Here is a 17154-nt window from a genome sequence, read left to right as displayed (position 1 = left end):
GTTAGATTAACAAGAAGAGAAAAAATTTATTTCCAGTTACCTTTAAATCAAATCATGTTTATTAAGCACTTAGTGTTGGTAACAGCAGATTTTGTTGTTGAAAATGTAGCTAGCTCCTCATTGAAAAAACAAACTTCCATCATGAAGACGATGTGGAGGTTCATCCTCAGAGCTGGTTGGTGATCTGGTGGAGTCAGAGCCTCTTCTGAGACAGAAAGTCTTTAGGTTTCTAACACCCGATTTATCTACTTCCTCTCTCATCTTCATTTGCTTAGTTAGACTGCAAACATATGTTGAAGATAAAAACATTGGTGAACGAGTTAGAACAACCTCACAATATCAAAGTCTCTCTTTCATATGGAGCTTAATTAAAACCAGGTTAGTTTATGAATTAAAGTATAAGTCGCAACAAACAGCCTCCATGCAGATTATAACATGAAGCTGAATGATTACTATAGTAACAATCATACAAGTCACAATAAAATTGATAAAATAATTATATATGAAACCAGCGCAAGTTATATATCTTTACTGCACTGTTTATAATTAAACGAAGATAATTAATAAGCAAACTTACCACCAGCTAGCAACACGTTAGCAGCCTTCGTCCCTCCGGGCTCCTTTTGTGACACACAATTCATTTCCATCAGTTGTTGTCCAGTTGTGTTTCCGTCCAACTCGGACTAGGACGTCACCAGCTTGAATTTACCAAAATTAGTAAGGCCCTTACTAAATTTGTCAAATTAGTCAAATTAGTCAATTGACTAACTTAGTCAATTGACTAACTTGACAAAATTAGCTATCAGTTGGATGGATACAAAAAAAAAAAGACATCATGATGCGTTGTCGCACATTACTCCGGCAGTCTTTTTTTCAAGGAGCAATCTCATTGTAGGGGTCAGAGAGAGCGGAGAGAGGCCTGGGCCCACCGAATGGAGGACAGGAGTCGGACTCCTGACTACTGCAGACTAAAGTCTCTTCATGCGCGGTAGCCTATGCTGTAATTTACAGTTTCTCTTTGGTAAATTATTTAATTTTTTATATAATTTGAGCTTTCTGACGAACTCACCTAGTTCACCTTCTTTCATTTCTTTGGAAAAATCAGTTTTGTCACGTGACAGCAACTAGTCGACTGGCCCAGAAAAATGGCATTGCAGAGAAAAGAATCAACTAGTCGACTTGGTGCAACCCCTAGTCCACAGTTGCTTGTCTCTCATTAATGTTAAGAAGATGTTGGCAGGTATGATGTGGTCTAGAGATTCTGTTTAAAACTGAGTTTATACACCTCTGGAAAAAAATGATCAGTTTCTTTGATTTTACTCTTTGTAAGTATATGTTTGAGTAAAATGAACATCCATCCATCCATTTTCTGCCGCTTATCCGGGGTCGGGTCGCGGGGGCAGCAGCTTCAGAAGGGAGGCCCAGTCTTCCCTCTCCAGCCTCTTCCAGCTCCTCCAGGAACCCCAAGTCGTTCCCAGGCCAGCAGAGAGACATCGTCCCTCCAGTGTGTCCTGGGTCTCCCCTCCTCCTGGTGGGACCTGAACTCCTCACCAGGGAGGCGTCCAGGAGGCATCCTGACCAGATGGCCGAGCCTCAACTGGCTCCTCTCGACGTGGAGGAGCAGCAGCTCTACTCTGAGTCCCTCCTGGATGACCGAGCTTCTCTCTCTCTAAGGGAGAGCCCAGCCACCCTGCAGAGGAAACCCATTTCAGCCGCTTGTATCCGGGACCTCGTTCTTTCGGTCATGACCCAAAGCTCATGACCATAGATGAGGGTGGGAACGTAGATCGACCGGTAAATCCAGAGCTTTACTTTTTGACTCAGCTCTCTCTTCACCACGACGAACCGGTACAGCGCCCGCTTCACGGCAGACGCTGCCCCAATCCGCCTGTCGATCTCCTGCTCCCTTCTTCCCTCATTTCTGAAAAAGATCCCCAGATACTTAAACTCCTCCACTTGAGGCAGGACGACCCCCCTGACTCGGAGAAGGCACTCTACCCTTTTCTGACGATGGCCTTGGATTTGGAGGCACCGAGCCTCATCCCGGCCGCTTCACAGTCGGTTGCAAACCGCTCCAATGAGAGCTGCAGATCACGATCTGATGAAGCCAACAGGATCACATCATCCGCAAAAAGCAGAGATGCGATCCTAAGGCCACCAAAACGGATCCCCTCAACACCTCAGCTGGTCTAGAGATTCTGTCCATGAAAGTAATGAACAGAATCGGTGACAAAGGGCAGCCTTGACCCCCACAAGGCTCCCCTGGGGACATGGTCGAACACCTTCTCCAAGTCCACAAAACACATGTAGACCGGTTGGGCGAACTCCCAGAACCCTCCAGGACCCTGCTGAGGGTGTAGAGCTGGTCCAGTGTTCCACGACCAGAACCAGAACCACACTGCTCTTCCTGAATCCGAGGTTCGACTATCAGACGGACCCTCCTCTCCAGGACCCCTGAATAGACCTTACCAGGGAGGCTTAAGAGTGTGACCCCCTGTAATTGGAGCACACCCTCTGGTCCCCCTTTTTAAACAGGGGGACCACCACCCCAGTCTGCCAATCCAGGGGAACTGCCCCCGATGTCCATGCGATATTGCAGAGTCGCGTGAGCCAACACAACCCTAAAACATCCGGAGTCTTAAGGATCTCCGGGTGGATCTCATCCACCCCCAGGGCCCTGCCACCGAGGGGCCCTGCCACCGAGGGGCCCTGCCACCGAGGAGCTGTTTGACCACCTCGGCGACCTCGTCCCCAGAGATTGGAGAGCCCAACCCAGAGTCCCCAGGCTCAGCTTCCTCAACAGAAGGCATGTTGGTGGGATTGAGGAGGTCTTCGAAGTATTCCGCCCACCGGCCCACAACGTCCCGAGTCGAGGTCAGCAGCACCACCATCCCCACTATAAACAGTGGTGGTGCTGCACTGCTTCCCCCTCCTGGGAGGCTGGATGGTGGACCAAAATCGCCTCGAAGCCGTACAGAAGTCTTTCTCCATGGCCTCTCCAAACTCCTCCCACGCTCGAGTTTTTGCCTCAGCGACCACCCGAGCTGCATGCCGCTTCGCCTGCCGGTACCCATCAGCTGCTTCTGGAGTCCCACAGGCCAAAAAGGCCCGATAGGACTCCTTCTTCAGCTTGACAGCATCCCTCACTGAAGGTGTCCACCAATGGGTTCGAGGGTTGCCGCCAAGACAGGCACCAACAACCTTGCGGCCGCAGCTCCAATAAGCCGCCTCAGCAATGGAGGTACGGAACATGGTCCATTCAGACTCAATGTCCCCCACCTCCCCCGGAACGTGTTCGAAGTTCTGCCGGAGATGGCAGTTAAAGCTCCGTCTCACAGGGGACTCCGCCAGACCAACAGACCCTCACTACACGTTTGGGCCTGCCAGGTCTGACCGGCTTCCTCCCCCACCACCGGAGCCAACTCACCACCAGGTAGTGGTCAGTGGACAGCTCCGCACCTCTCTTCACCCGAGTGTCCAAGACATACAACCACAGATCCGATGAAACGATGACAAAATCGATCATCGAACTGTGGCCTAGGGTGTCCTGGTGCCGAGTGCACTTATGGACACCCTTATGCTTGAACATGGTGTTCGTGATGGACAATCCGTGACGAGCACAGAAGTCCAACAACAGAACACCACTTGAGTTCAGATCGGGGGGGCCGTTCCTCCCAACCACGCCCCTCCAGGTCTCACTATCATTGCCCACGTGAGCGTTGAAGTCCCTCAGTAGAACAAGGGAGTCAGCAGGAGGGGCACTCACCAGTACCCCCTCTAAGGACTCCAAGAAGGGTGGGTAATCTGAACTGCTGTTCGGCCCGTAAGCACAGACAACAGCCAAAACCCGTCCCCCCACCCGTAGGCGGAGGGAGGCTACCCTCTCGTTCACCAGGGTAAACCCCAATGTACAGGCGCCAAGATGGGGGGCAACAAGTATGCCCACTCGTGCCTGGTGCCTCTCACCGTGGGCAACTCCAGAGTGGAGGTACGTCCAGCCCCTCTCAAGGAGACTGGTTCCAGAACCAGAGCCATGCGTCGAGGCGAGGCCGACTATTTCTAGTCGGAACCTCTCAGCCTCACACACTAGCTCCGGTTCCTTCCCCACCAGAGAGGTGACGTTCCACGTTCCAAGAGCCAGCTTCTGCAGTTGAGGATCAGACTGCCAGGGTCCCCTCCATCGGCTGCCGCCCGTAGCACAATGCACCCGACCCCTTTGGCCCCTCCGACAGGTGGTGAGCCCATCGGAAGGGAGACCCACGTCTCCTCTTCGGGCTGAGCCCGGCCGGGCTCCGTGGGTAAAAGCCCGGCCACCAGGCGCTCGCCATCGTGCCCCACCTCCAGGCCTGGCTCCAGAGGGGGGGCCCGGTGACCCGCGTCCAGGTGAGGGAACACTAAGTCCAATGTTTTTACTCATCATAGGGTTCTTCAGGGTGCACTTTGTCTGGTTCCTCACCTAGGACCTGTCTGCCTTGGGTGATCCTACCAGGGGCATAAAGCCCCAGACAGCATAGCTCCTAGGATCATTGGGACACAATAAGGTGGCAGCCCAAGGAGAGGGTAAAATGAACATTGTTCTTTTATTCTATGAATTACTGACAACATGTCTCTTAATTTTGTTTGCGAATGAATGTAAATAAGATGTGAGATTTAGATAAATGCACTAATGAATATCTTCTCATGGGTCTTAGCCCTGCTGGGGGCTAAGCAGCCCTAAAGGTCAGATCCTAGAATCGCCCCTGTCTGACACTCACCGTTAAGTTTCCTAAGGAGAGTTTAAGCCTGTTGTCTTGACTCACATTCCTTACCTACGGTGGCCGACAGGTGCAAATGCGCACCAAAAGAGAAAACATGCAAACAAAAGAAAAGACACACCCCCGAATCAAATGCAGCAAACAAAAAAGAAAACACCCCCGAATTAGAAAACACCCCCGAATCAAATGCAGCAAACAAAAAAGAAAACACCCCCGAATTAGAAAACACCCCCGAATTAGAAAACACCCCCGAATTAAATGCAGCAAACAAAAAAGAAAACACCCCCGAATTAGAAAACACCCCCGAATTAGAAAACACCCCCGAATTAGAAAACACCCCCGAATTAAATGCAGCAAACAAAAAAGAAAACACCCCCGAATTAGAAAACACCCCCGAATCAAATGCAGCAAACAAAAAAGAAAACACCCCCGAATTAGAAAACACCCCCGAATTAAATGCAGCAAACAAAAAAGAAAACACCCCCGAATTAGAAAACACCCCCGAATCAAATGCAGCAAACAAAAAAGAAAACACCCCCGAATTAGAAAACACCCCCGAATTAGAAAACACCCCCCGAATTAGAAAACACCCCCGAATTAAATGCAGCAAACAAAAAAGAAAACACCCCCGAATTAGAAAACACCCCCGAATTAGAAAACACCCCCGAATTAGAAAACACCCCCGAATTAAATGCAGCAAACAAAAAAGAAAACACCCCGGAATTAGAAAACACCCCCGAATCAAATGCAGCAAACAAAAAAGAAAACACCCCCGAATTAGAAAACACCCCCGAATTAGAAAACACCCCCGAATTAAATGCAGCAAACAAAAAAGAAAACACCCCCGAATTAGAAAACACCCCCGAATTAAATGCAGCAAACAAAAAAGAAAACACCCCCGAATTAGAAAACACCCCCGAATGAAATGCAGCAAACAAAAAGTGTTGAAAACGGAAGTGCTCCAGACCACTAGGGGGAGTCTAACAAAAAATAGCTGTGTCCGAATTCAGGCTCTGCATCCTTTAAAGCGGGTGTTCAGAAAAGCAGCAATGGCGACAAAATAATTTTTGCTGTATTACACTTAAAATTACACAAATTTATTTTTTACAATGTTTTTAGGCGAGAATGTAGATGTGTAGATCTGAAATATCTGCTCGGTTCATTAATAAATCACCTACTTCCAATATTGCTCCGACGTTTTCGGAGATGTCTTCTCCCGCTGCATTAACAGCCAGCTTCACTCGCAAGCTGTCAGCTGGCCGGGCGCTCCACGTAGATATTAATAAAGTATTTAATTTATTCCTGAGCAAATGGGTTTGACTGATTAAAGTTAAGCCTTCAAACATAGTTTATTTAACTGTAATGTCTTACTACCTGAGATCTGGAGAGTATTTGAAAATGAATAATATCCCTTGTATACATTAAACATTTTAGAATCAGACAGATTTTCTTTTTACTATGGAACAACCTTTATTACAAAAGGTGAAGAATAATACAGAAATAAAGAGTAAAAAACAACTGAGTCCGTTTTTTTTACTTCGTTGCTCTGTGCTTCACGTTGTCACGGTTGCTAAGCAACATAACGCCGAGATGGAGGCTAGGCAGCTAGCCGGAGGCTACAGCTTCTCTCTTCTGGTCGTCCATATTCGTGGCCTTCGAAGGATCCGTCTTCTGTAGATCGGGCCGTTTCTCACATAGACATAATAAAAGGACAGACGCCTAACGGACCGCTCTCGTCTTATCAATACATACTTATATCAGTATACAAACATAAATAAATAATCATTAATACTGAATAATATACATTAGGCTATGCATGATTATGCACACACACACACACACATTATATATAATGTTTTCCAGCCTACGAGTTCTGGTTTAAGAGTGATTCAGCAGCTGAGATTGGGTCCAAAATCCGATACGAGATTCATCCGTGCTGTGCAGTGAATCTGTCTCTTCCTTCTTCCTCACGTCGTAGGAAACCTTCAAAACAAAAACGGGACATTTTCGAGTTATCCTACGTTGACTGAGTTAAATAATTAAATAATAGCCATTGTCATCTGTGTAAACTTTGCTGGTGAATGTTATGATTTTTATAATATTGTTTCATTTCTATAGTAGGCTCTTGTATCAGATAATCTAAATGTTGGAGAATGACTGAAACATTTTAAGATTTACGGAATCTCGGTTAGCTGTCAGAGCGGGGGCTGAACACCAAGCACTATAGCTAGCATTAGCTGGTATTTCGCCAGTGGACATAAATACAGTATAGTAATATTCTAATCACAAAAATACACCGTAATATGTCCATCTTACTTGCGAAAAGTCTGTCGAGCCCTCACGTCAGTAGTCCGTCGATCCGATCAACAATATTCCGCAGTGCTGAAGGCATCTTCTGCTGTTTTGGTTGAGCAAAGCAAAGTGTATTTGCGCCGGAGCAGCCAATCGTGGGGGGGGGGAGGGTGTACTCTTTTATTATGTCTATGCTTCGAAGGATCAGTTTCTCAGGGCCCTTGAAAGGATGCAGAGCCTGAATTCGGACACAGCTATTTTTTGTTAGACTCCCCATAGTGGTCTGGAGCACTTCCGTTTTCAACACTTTTTGTTTGCTGCATTTCATTCGGGGGTGTCTTCTTTTTTGTTTGCTGCATTTCATTCGGGGGTGTTTTCTTTTTTGTTTGCTGCATTTAATTCGGGGGTGTTTTCTAATTCGGGGGTGTTTTCTAATTCGGGGGTGTTTTCTTTTTTGTTTGCTGCATTTGATTCGGGGGTGTTTTCTAATTCGGGGGTGTTTTCTTTTTTGTTTGCTGCATTTGATTCGGGGGTGTTTTCTAATTCGGGGGTGTTTTCTTTTTTGTTTGCTGCATTTGATTCGGGGGGGTGTCTTTTCTTTTGTTTGCATGTTTTCTCTTTTGCTGCGCATTTGCACCTGTCGGCCACCGTACTTACCTGATGGTGGCAGTAATGCACTATATTGTTGTTTGCCTACTGACAGTAGAAGAAGGGGGGTTAGCTCCACCTTTAACTCCACCCTTCTTCAGTCATTTCTGGCTGGAGTTTCTGTCGCGAGTTATAACTTTCTCTGAGTCCATTTTATTTATCCCAGTTTCACTGCTCTTCTAACAAGTTGCTGTGTTTTAATTTAAACTTAAGGTTTTTTGGTGTTTTTTCGGCAAAATGTTTTCCACGTAGAAAATTCACGTGAATCCGAGCTTCTACCGGAAAGACCGAACCAAACAGGAAATGGATTCTTCTCTGACTGCGTCTCTGCTGCTGCTGTCTGTGGTCTTCATGCAGTTTGTCTCTGCTGCAGGTGAGATTCAGCTGGAAACATGTTAAAGTTATTTACTTACATTCAACTGGGAAACCTGTTAAATGGTTTTTACTGACGGGAAGAGCGCTCTCCGTGAAACTAGTCAGTTCTGAATCATTCACATTTATCGCATATCTCCGCCATATTGTGTTGTAATATTCATCAGAGCAGGTCAGGAGGATTTTTGTCGTTGGGTTTAAGATCATTCTTTGTAACTGTGGTCTGCTGTGATACTATTAATATATAATGAGCATTTCAAGCACACAGGGCTACATTTTCTTGTTAGGTTATTTGGATTTGCAGATGTTTTCTGTCTCACCATTACTGGAAATAAAATCAGGATACTTTATATAAAATAATTTGCTTATTAAGTAATCGGACATATACTCAGGGGTTAAAGTAGTTATAAACTCTTGCCAGTACTATAACAAAAATCATCAGTTTTACTTTTTAATGTTAAAAAATAGTAACTATTTTACATAATTTCTTCGTTATCCATACAGGTATAGCTGTCTGTATGGATACACAGAAAGTAGAAGCACTTCACAATGTGAAGAAAATATATATTTTCTTTCTGCTATACGGGATGTAAAGTAATAAATGACTTTCACATTTCTTGATGTAACTACAATTTGTCTAATTTGTCCTTTTATGTTGTTTACAGAAATTGAACTTTTACTTTTCCTCGAGTAAAGTTACTGTTACATTTAAAATCATATCCATTAATAATTAAATATAAAACATAAGAAAACACCAGAAATAATAGCATTGATCTTTGTGTTAAGATCTCCTGGTGTTGCATCAACTGGACGACAGAGGAGCAAATAAAACTTTAAGTTTAGTTCAAGTTTAACTGCAAGTATGAGAAAGGTAACAGCTTTACCATGGTAAACTTTAATATTTTAACAACAAATGTAAATGTCAGATTTATCAGGTTCTTGTCATTATAACTTGTGACTAAAACAGAAAATCAGGTGCTTAGTTTGGAGTCAGTTATTTAAAACTATTAGACATTAGGAACAAACAGCAGCTGATATAAGATATTGGAAATTAATGTGCCATTAAAATACACATAATATTTTGTTTCCTACCCACAGAGCACACTCAGTCTGGGCCAGATGTGGACCACAGCTGGTACTGACATCCGGCCCACATGGCTCAATGAATGACGGACCCCAATGACCCAGTGCTGGTTTGCCAGATGAGGCCCATGTGCAGCCAGAACCGGGCCAGGTGTGGACCGGTTCTGGACACCAACTGGCCGAGAAACCGTTTCACCTCTGTCAAACCAGACCGGGCCTCTGGTGGCCCGTCATTCATTGACGCATCTGGACCAGATGTAAATGCCATTTTTATCCCAGACAACTTAATGTTTGTAATATCAATAAAAACACAACATGTATATCAAGACAGTTATTTTATTACAACATTCTAATGTCAAACACAACATGTTGAATAATCTGTTTCCATCTCCATGGTGCTCAGGTTGCGTCATGGCAGCTGTTCAGATTCCCCTCTGAGCTTCAGCATGTTTAAGAACTGATTTCCTAAAATGACATGAGAAAATGAATTGTCAGATGCCACATGGTGACATGTGGCACTGGTAGCAACATATGCTTGACTTGTACTGCATGCTGTACTTTAAGTGCTTCTGTAGTTGGCCCATGTTTGGCATGGACAGATCTGGCCCAGGTGTGTCCTGCCTCAGGTGAATCGTGCCATCATTACCAGACCTGACCCGACTCTGGTTGATGTCCAGGTTGCCAGATGTGCCAGCAGAATGCCAGATCCGGGTCGGTCTGCTATGTGGGTATTTATAAATGCTCCTTTAAATAAAACAGTTTGAGGCCAATATGTTCCCATTTCCTTTGTGTTGGGCAGAACTTTTGCTCAACACAAAGCAACGAAAATAAAATTGCTTGTTACTTACTAGTACATTTATTTGTATTTAAGTGCATTTTTTTTATAAATAACTTTGGCATGACTGTCTTGTCTTTCGAATAAATTAGCCATCATTCTTTCGCTTAAATTAAAAATTCTTTCTAATTTTTTCTGGTTTTTATTTTAAAGTCTCTAAATAAGCGATTTATTGTCCGTCCTGTCCCAGTGCAAGCGACATGTTTTTATGTCTGTGGGCCACCTGTGTGAAATGTCCATAAATCAAACGCACCAATCCAATCAGCAACCACCGTCTTTTAGAGGAAGACATGTGAACCTTGCCCTATCGTTTAGTGAAATCTCTGGTCAAGATAATAAGCTGTTGTTTTCGAGGTGTCCTGTGTTGAAGTAAATATTCACCGTTTGGTTTTAATTGGGACATTCTGTAACAAGCAGACCGATGTTAAATCAGAGAACGGTCTGAAGGCTGCTGAGAAAAGCTACGCGCTCTGGGAGAGCTGGGGGGAAACGGCTAGAGGGGGAGAAGCTGCACGCAGCACCAACACTTCAGAAACATTTCAGAAGAAGACAAAATGAGATTTATAAACGGGTTAAGTTGTGTTTTAAATTCCCTATTGCCAGCAGATTTATTCTGACTCCAAATGCAGCTGCTCTGAATGAGGCCTTATTGCAGCCGTTCTCTTGTACTGGCTGACTTTCACCCCTGCATATACTTGAGTGTATTTGCTTTGGTTTCCATGGAGATCATATGACTGACAATATGGTGGATGCTCTAACATGTTTCTACTGGCAAACCGCCAACAGGTGTTGTCTTTTAGATCAAATGTGCATTAAGTGCAGGGTTTCCCCCAGAAAACTTGCTAAGCCCGGTGGTCGGGGCGTCGAGGCGGTCCACCATGTTTTTGTATTAAAAGATGTTAAGTTGACAGGAAATGTAAAAGTATTACTGTGTAAGTATATGTTACAGGAAAAGATCTCCAGTGAAATGCTATTTAAACCCACAACTAGTCTAAAAACAACAAATTTGCACTTCTGTTTAATCCAGATTAAGTCAGCAGCTCCATCAGGCCCCCAAGAGCTTCAGGGGCCCCATAAACGCTAATATTTTAAAACAGACCACAGATACATAAAAGTAACACTTGTTTATTGAGATGATCAATGCTGTTAAATTTGATTCAATTTCAGCATACATAAATTAAAAGATTTTAAATTGTTTAACATTTAAATACAAGATTTTAAGGAGCTGGCAAGTTTACTTTGTAAAACTTCAAAGAACAATATCCATAGTTAGATTGTTTTGTTACCATAGCAACAATCTGATGCTGTGAGTTTAATCTTTGAATTTACAAATTCAATTTAGTAACCTGCGATTATAATTTATTGCTTTTAGGCTGGCCAATTAAACTACTCCCTTCTCCCATATGTCACTAAATCTAACACAGAAGCTGTTAGAGCTGCTGATATTTTTAGCAACAAAAGGGGCCCCTAAGTCAGATTCTGCTCCAGGCCTCATACAGCCTTGGACCAGCCCTGCATGATGAGGTAATCTGCTGCACTACGTAGAGATGCGCAACAAACGGGAGATTTAATTCAATGCTGCTAATGTGGCTTTAGTAGCTCTTCCATTTTGTGTCTGTTGAGTTTTTAATCGTCAGAAACTATTCTGGTTGGTCGAGTTTATGGGACGAGTTTCTCAGATCTCCGTGCGCCGCGTGCATTAACTCTAAGTAGACAACGCATTGAAATGGTTTGATGCATTGAGTAACCGGAAAAATAATAATAATAAAATAATATAAAATCTGCGTGATGCGTGACTCCAAGGAGAGCGTTAAAGCTCCTCACCAGGCTGAACCTGCATGATCAGGTTAGCGCTGCTCGTTATCCACAAACGCTCCGGCCAACCGGGACCACAGACATAAACTTTACAGGGAAGACAGACACAGAGCCACTGGGCAGCGTGTTGAGATGTATATAATTGTTTGTTCACAAAGATAAATCATTCTCACCGCTCCACAACGCACCTCTGAATTCGCTACAACTTATTCCTGCGGTTCACATGGAGCTGCAGAATGAGTGGCTGAATAGTGTGGATGGTCCTTTTTATTGGGCTTAAAGTCTCTCCATATGTCTATCAGGCCAACTTCCTTAAAAAGCACATTATCTTTTTGTATTCTTGTTCTTTCAAATATTTAAGTCCCCTCAACAACTCAGAACAGCCTGCGTTTCTTTTACCATTATGTTAATTATTTTCCTATAAAATTCAATATCGCTCCCCGGAGGAGCATAAGTTGATGTAACAGGGTTTCCCTCCACATTGCCTCACAAATACAAATCTGCCTTCCTTATCTGTTAGTCTAATTTTTCAAAATGTCTCTTGTTTGAGGTCAGAGCAGCTGCTCCCCTTCTGTGTCCTGATTTATATGAGGAGGAGAATAAATGGTTGAGTCACATCCTCCTTCATTTTTCATGTTCAGCTTTTGTCTAGGTGGGTTTCTTGTAGGTTCACTATGTGAGCCTGTTCCTTCTTCATTTTTGATAAGATTTTACTTTGAGCAGACCGTTAACATTAAAAGTAATTATCTTTATCTTATTGTTAGCCATGTCTGACTTGCAGATCGCCTTTAGAGGTTTGATAACAGATCTTGATAAATCCTCTCTCTGTACATGTAACGCAGTAACTTAACCACCAGGAACAGAAAATAAACTTGAGACTCCCAGGTTGGGTCCTGAACTAAAGACCCTGAACTTGGTTAGGAAACCGGCTAGCACTGGGGGACGTCCTGCTTTTGAAAAGAGCGGAGGGCCCCAACCACGCTGAAGCTGTTTTTGTCCATTTTATGTGTTCAATCTGGTTCTGCTGTGCATCAGAACCAGAACCAAACATGGAGAAGGAGCATTCAGCTTCTAGGCACCATGAATCTGGAACAAACTTCCAGGAAACTGAAAAACAGCCGAAACACTGAGTGCCTTTAAATCTAGCATAAAAACTCAGCTGTTTAGTTGCTTTTGAAACCTAATCATGAAACATTAATAATCTGATGTGCGAAATGCTGTTGACTGTTTCTATGACGTTTTGTGTTTTTATGATGTAAAGCTCTTTGAAATGCCTTGCTGCTGAAATGTGTTACAAGTAAAATTTGACTGATTGATTCCTCCTCTGAACATTTTTTAATCTCTGTTGGGGTCAGGGAATATATCAAATATCACAATAATGTCCATGGGAATGAGCCATCAAACTAACTTTGCAATATTGTCTTTTTAATTTATACACTATTGGTTACTCATTGATTATTTAGCTTGCCAGTCATTATTGTATCTATTCAGAGCTCCTCTTAAGGTGACTGGTTTCTCTTCTGAAATCAGAGTATCTCCCTAATGTTCATCTCTGGCTAAACTCTTCAAACCTGGACTGGAATATTCTCATCTAATAGCAGCATATTTATAACCCCTGGCAAAACAGTAAGGACTCGCCAGTCCAGGTTTGGATGAGCACTCATCCAGATATTTCATGCTGAACAGATGTGAGATTGGAACGATTTTCATGCTGTAAAACAAACTCAGATCAAAAACATGATGCAATAATAAGGTCATTCCAAAGTGCAACTTGTTGGCTTTCAGGAACACTCAAAGAATGAATGATAATGTCAGTGAATTAAACTTTTATTGACCAAGCACAGGGAAATAAATATGGAGTCACTCAGTTCTGAGGAAAAAAGTGTGGAATCACTCAGATTGGAGGTAGAAAATAAGGACACACCTAGTCTATTTCCTTTCCCTAAGTGGACACCTGCCCCAGATGAGATGTGCCCGTTAGTCTGCAGGTAAAACACCTGCAGTCATGACACCTTGGAGGGCTGCTGGACGAAGTGGAGTGGTGAGAACCATGGCTCCAACAAGAGAAAGGTCCCTTGAAACAAAAGAGAGGATTGTGAAACTTCTTGAAGAAGGTAACTCTTCACGCATGGTTGGTAAAGATGTGGGCTGTTCACAGTCAGCTGTATCCAAGATATGGACCAAATACAAACCGCATGGAATGGTTGGTAAAGCCAAGTGTACTGGTAGACCAAGAAAGACATCAAAGCATCAAGACAAACAACTTAAGGCCATTTGTCTTGAAACCTGAAAAATTACAACTAAACAGATGAAGCATAAATGGGAGGAAGTTGGAGTCAATGTATGTGACCGAACCGTAAGAAATCGCCTAAAGGAGATGGGATTTCAATACAGGAAAGCTAAACGAAAACCAGCATTGACACCTAAACATAAAAGAACAAGACTCCAATGGGCTAAGGAGAGGCAATCATGGATGACAGGATGAAAGTTGGCTTCAGTGATGAGTCAAGAATCTGCATTGGACAAGGTGATGATGCTGGAACTTTTGTTTGGTGCCGTTCCAGTGAGATTTATGAAGAGGCCTGCCTGAAGAAAACAACCAAATTTCCACAGTCCTTGATGATATGGGGCTGCATGTCAGGCAAAGGCACTGGGGAGATGACTGTGGTTAATTCTTCTATCAATGTCTTCTACTGACATTTTGGACAGTTTTCTCATTCCTTCAATTGAACAGATGTTTGGAGATGATGAAATAATTTTCCAAGATGACAATGCATCATGCGATAGGGCAAAAACAGTGAAGGCATTCCTTGAAGAAAGACACATTCAGTCGATGTCATGGCCTGCAAATAGTCCAGATCTCAACCCAATTGAAAACCTGTGGTGGAGATTGAAAAAAATGGTCCACAAGAAGCTGCAAAGCTGATCTGGCAACTGCTATCAAAGAGAGTTGGCACCAAATTGATGCAGAATACTGTTTGTCACTCATCAAGTCCATGCCTCAGAGACTAAAAGCCGTTATAAAAGCCAAAGGTGGTGCAATTAAATACTAGTGATGTATTTTGAATGGTCTTTTGTTTATGTGTTTTTCATGATTCCATACTTTTTTCCTCAGAATTGAGTGACTCCATATTTATTTCCCTGTGCCTGGTCAATAAAAGTATCATTCACTGACATTATCATTCATTCTTTGAGTGATCCTGAAAGCCAACAAGTTGCACTTTGAATGACCTTATTATTGTATTGTGTTTTTGATCTGAGTTTGTGTTGCAGCTTGAAATATCTGAATGAATGAGCGCTCATCCAGCACTGGTGAGTCCATACTTTTTACCAGGGGCTGTAAAACCATGTTTGGGATTTGTGAAACTTTACTAAAGTTCAGATTACTATTCACTTTCGTTCCATGTCGAATCGCCCTTTACTCATTTTTCAAATCTGAAACCAACTTCAGCTTCGTGTCTCTCTCTGCTTCAGGACCCGTCTAGCTTCAGAGTATTCTTTGTTTCTGCAGCTCTGTGGGAGAGTACTCGTGATCAGAATATATCGGTTTGCCGTGTAGGAGCACGCCTTTCTTCCTCCATGCTTCTCGTAGTATCTCTTCCTTGGTTCTGCTGCAGAGAAATTTAACGACAATGGATCGCAGCTTGTTGTTTCTGTCCCCAGCACTTGGTGTGTCTTCTCAATGTCCAACTCCATACTTGGTTTGATCTCCAGCTTGTCCTTAAGTACTTTATTCACAAAATCTCTCATAGATGATCCGTCTGCTCATTCTCTCACGTTGTATATCTGGATGTTTTCTCTCTGTGATCTCCCTTCCTGGTCAAGCAGTTTTTCTTGTTGTTGTTTTACCAGTTTGATCATCTTGCCCGATATGAGTTCTGACTTAATGTCATCCAGCTGTTGTTCCACATCTTTTTGTTACTCCCTTAACTCCCCAGAATTGGCTCAGACACCTCAGCGGATTAGCATTAGCATTAGCTTTGTCAAGGTGCTGATGTGTTGGTAAGCTACCTGCCGTCTTTCTGTACCAATTCTTTGTTTGTGGTTTTCTGATTCTATTCGAGACCCCCTTACAGACTCCATTTGACTTATTTTTCATTACATTAGCCAAGCACTGGGGGTCAAATTAAGATTTCCTAGAGGAGCAACCAGCTTAAGCTACCATCTCAGAAGGTGATGGTACCAGAACCTCTAATTGTCATGTCTATACAAAGTAATTACTGTTTATAAAACATACCACGGCTATACAATATATCATGTTATAATGTTGATTAATGCTGCACAGTGGTGCAGTTGGTAGAGCTGTTGCCTTGCAGCAAGAAGGTTCTGGGTTTGATTCCCGGTCTTTCTGCATGGAGTCTCCATGTTCTCCCTGTGCCTGGTGGTTTTTCTCCGGGTACTTCGGTTTCCTCCCACAGTCCAGAAACATGACTGTGAGGTTAATTGGTCTCTCTAAATTCTCCCTAGCTGTGTGGTTGTGTCTCCTGTCTGTCTCTGTGTTGCCCTGACGACCTGTCCAGGTGACCCCGCCTCTCACCTGAAACATTTGCTGGAGAGGAACCAGCAGCTCCTGACCCACTAAGGGACAAGGTGTTAGGAAATGAATGTGATGATGCTCAAAAATGTATTTTCCTCCGTGATGGCAATAGACTTCCTTTGACCTCTGACCTCTCTGCTCTGTGTTTCCTCTCCTTCAGATCCGACCAACATCCAAGCTACAGCAGGAGAGAACGTCATTCTGCCATGTAGAGATCCTGACCCGGGAAAAATCACATTCATAGAGTGGAAGAGAACTGATCTGGGGTCAGAATATGTCCTCCTGTACAGAGATGATCAGATTAATCGGCATCCATCTTACCAGAACCGGGTGGATCTGAATGATAATCAGATGAAGGACGGAGACGCTTCTTTGATTCTGAAGAACGCTGCAATTGATGACAGCGGGACGTATGAGTGTCAAGTTGCTAAAACAAACATTATGAAACCCAGCAGCACCGTCAGGCTGGTTGTAGCTCCTCCTCCTCCTCCTCCAGGTGAGAGTTTGTCTCTGGATCAGAACCAGCAGCTTCCTGGTTCTGATCCAGATCAGATGATTAGACTAGAAAGCAGCTGGTCTGAGATCAGGTGGTGATGATCTGCAGTCCAACCTGTGGGACCACACCTTAGGTCAGTGGTTCCCAAACTTTTTCTTCTGCGCCCCTCCTATGGATTATAGTGTTCATGTTTTGTTTTGTTTTCATCCAGACAGCTTCCCACGCCCCCCCTGCAATGACACGGCGCCCCCCAGGGGGCGCGCCCCACAGTTTGGGAACCTCTGCCTAAGATTTAAGCCAGAGGTTCCCAAACTGTGGGGCG

This window comes from Poecilia mexicana, unplaced genomic scaffold (genome assembly GCF_051168715.1).
Source record: "Poecilia mexicana isolate PSO_F unplaced genomic scaffold, ASM5116871v1 scaffold_18, whole genome shotgun sequence".
NCBI classification, from domain to species: domain Eukaryota; kingdom Metazoa; phylum Chordata; class Actinopteri; order Cyprinodontiformes; family Poeciliidae; genus Poecilia; species Poecilia mexicana.
The sequence above is the reverse complement of the archived record's forward strand: the minus strand, read 5'-3'. Positions refer to the sequence as shown.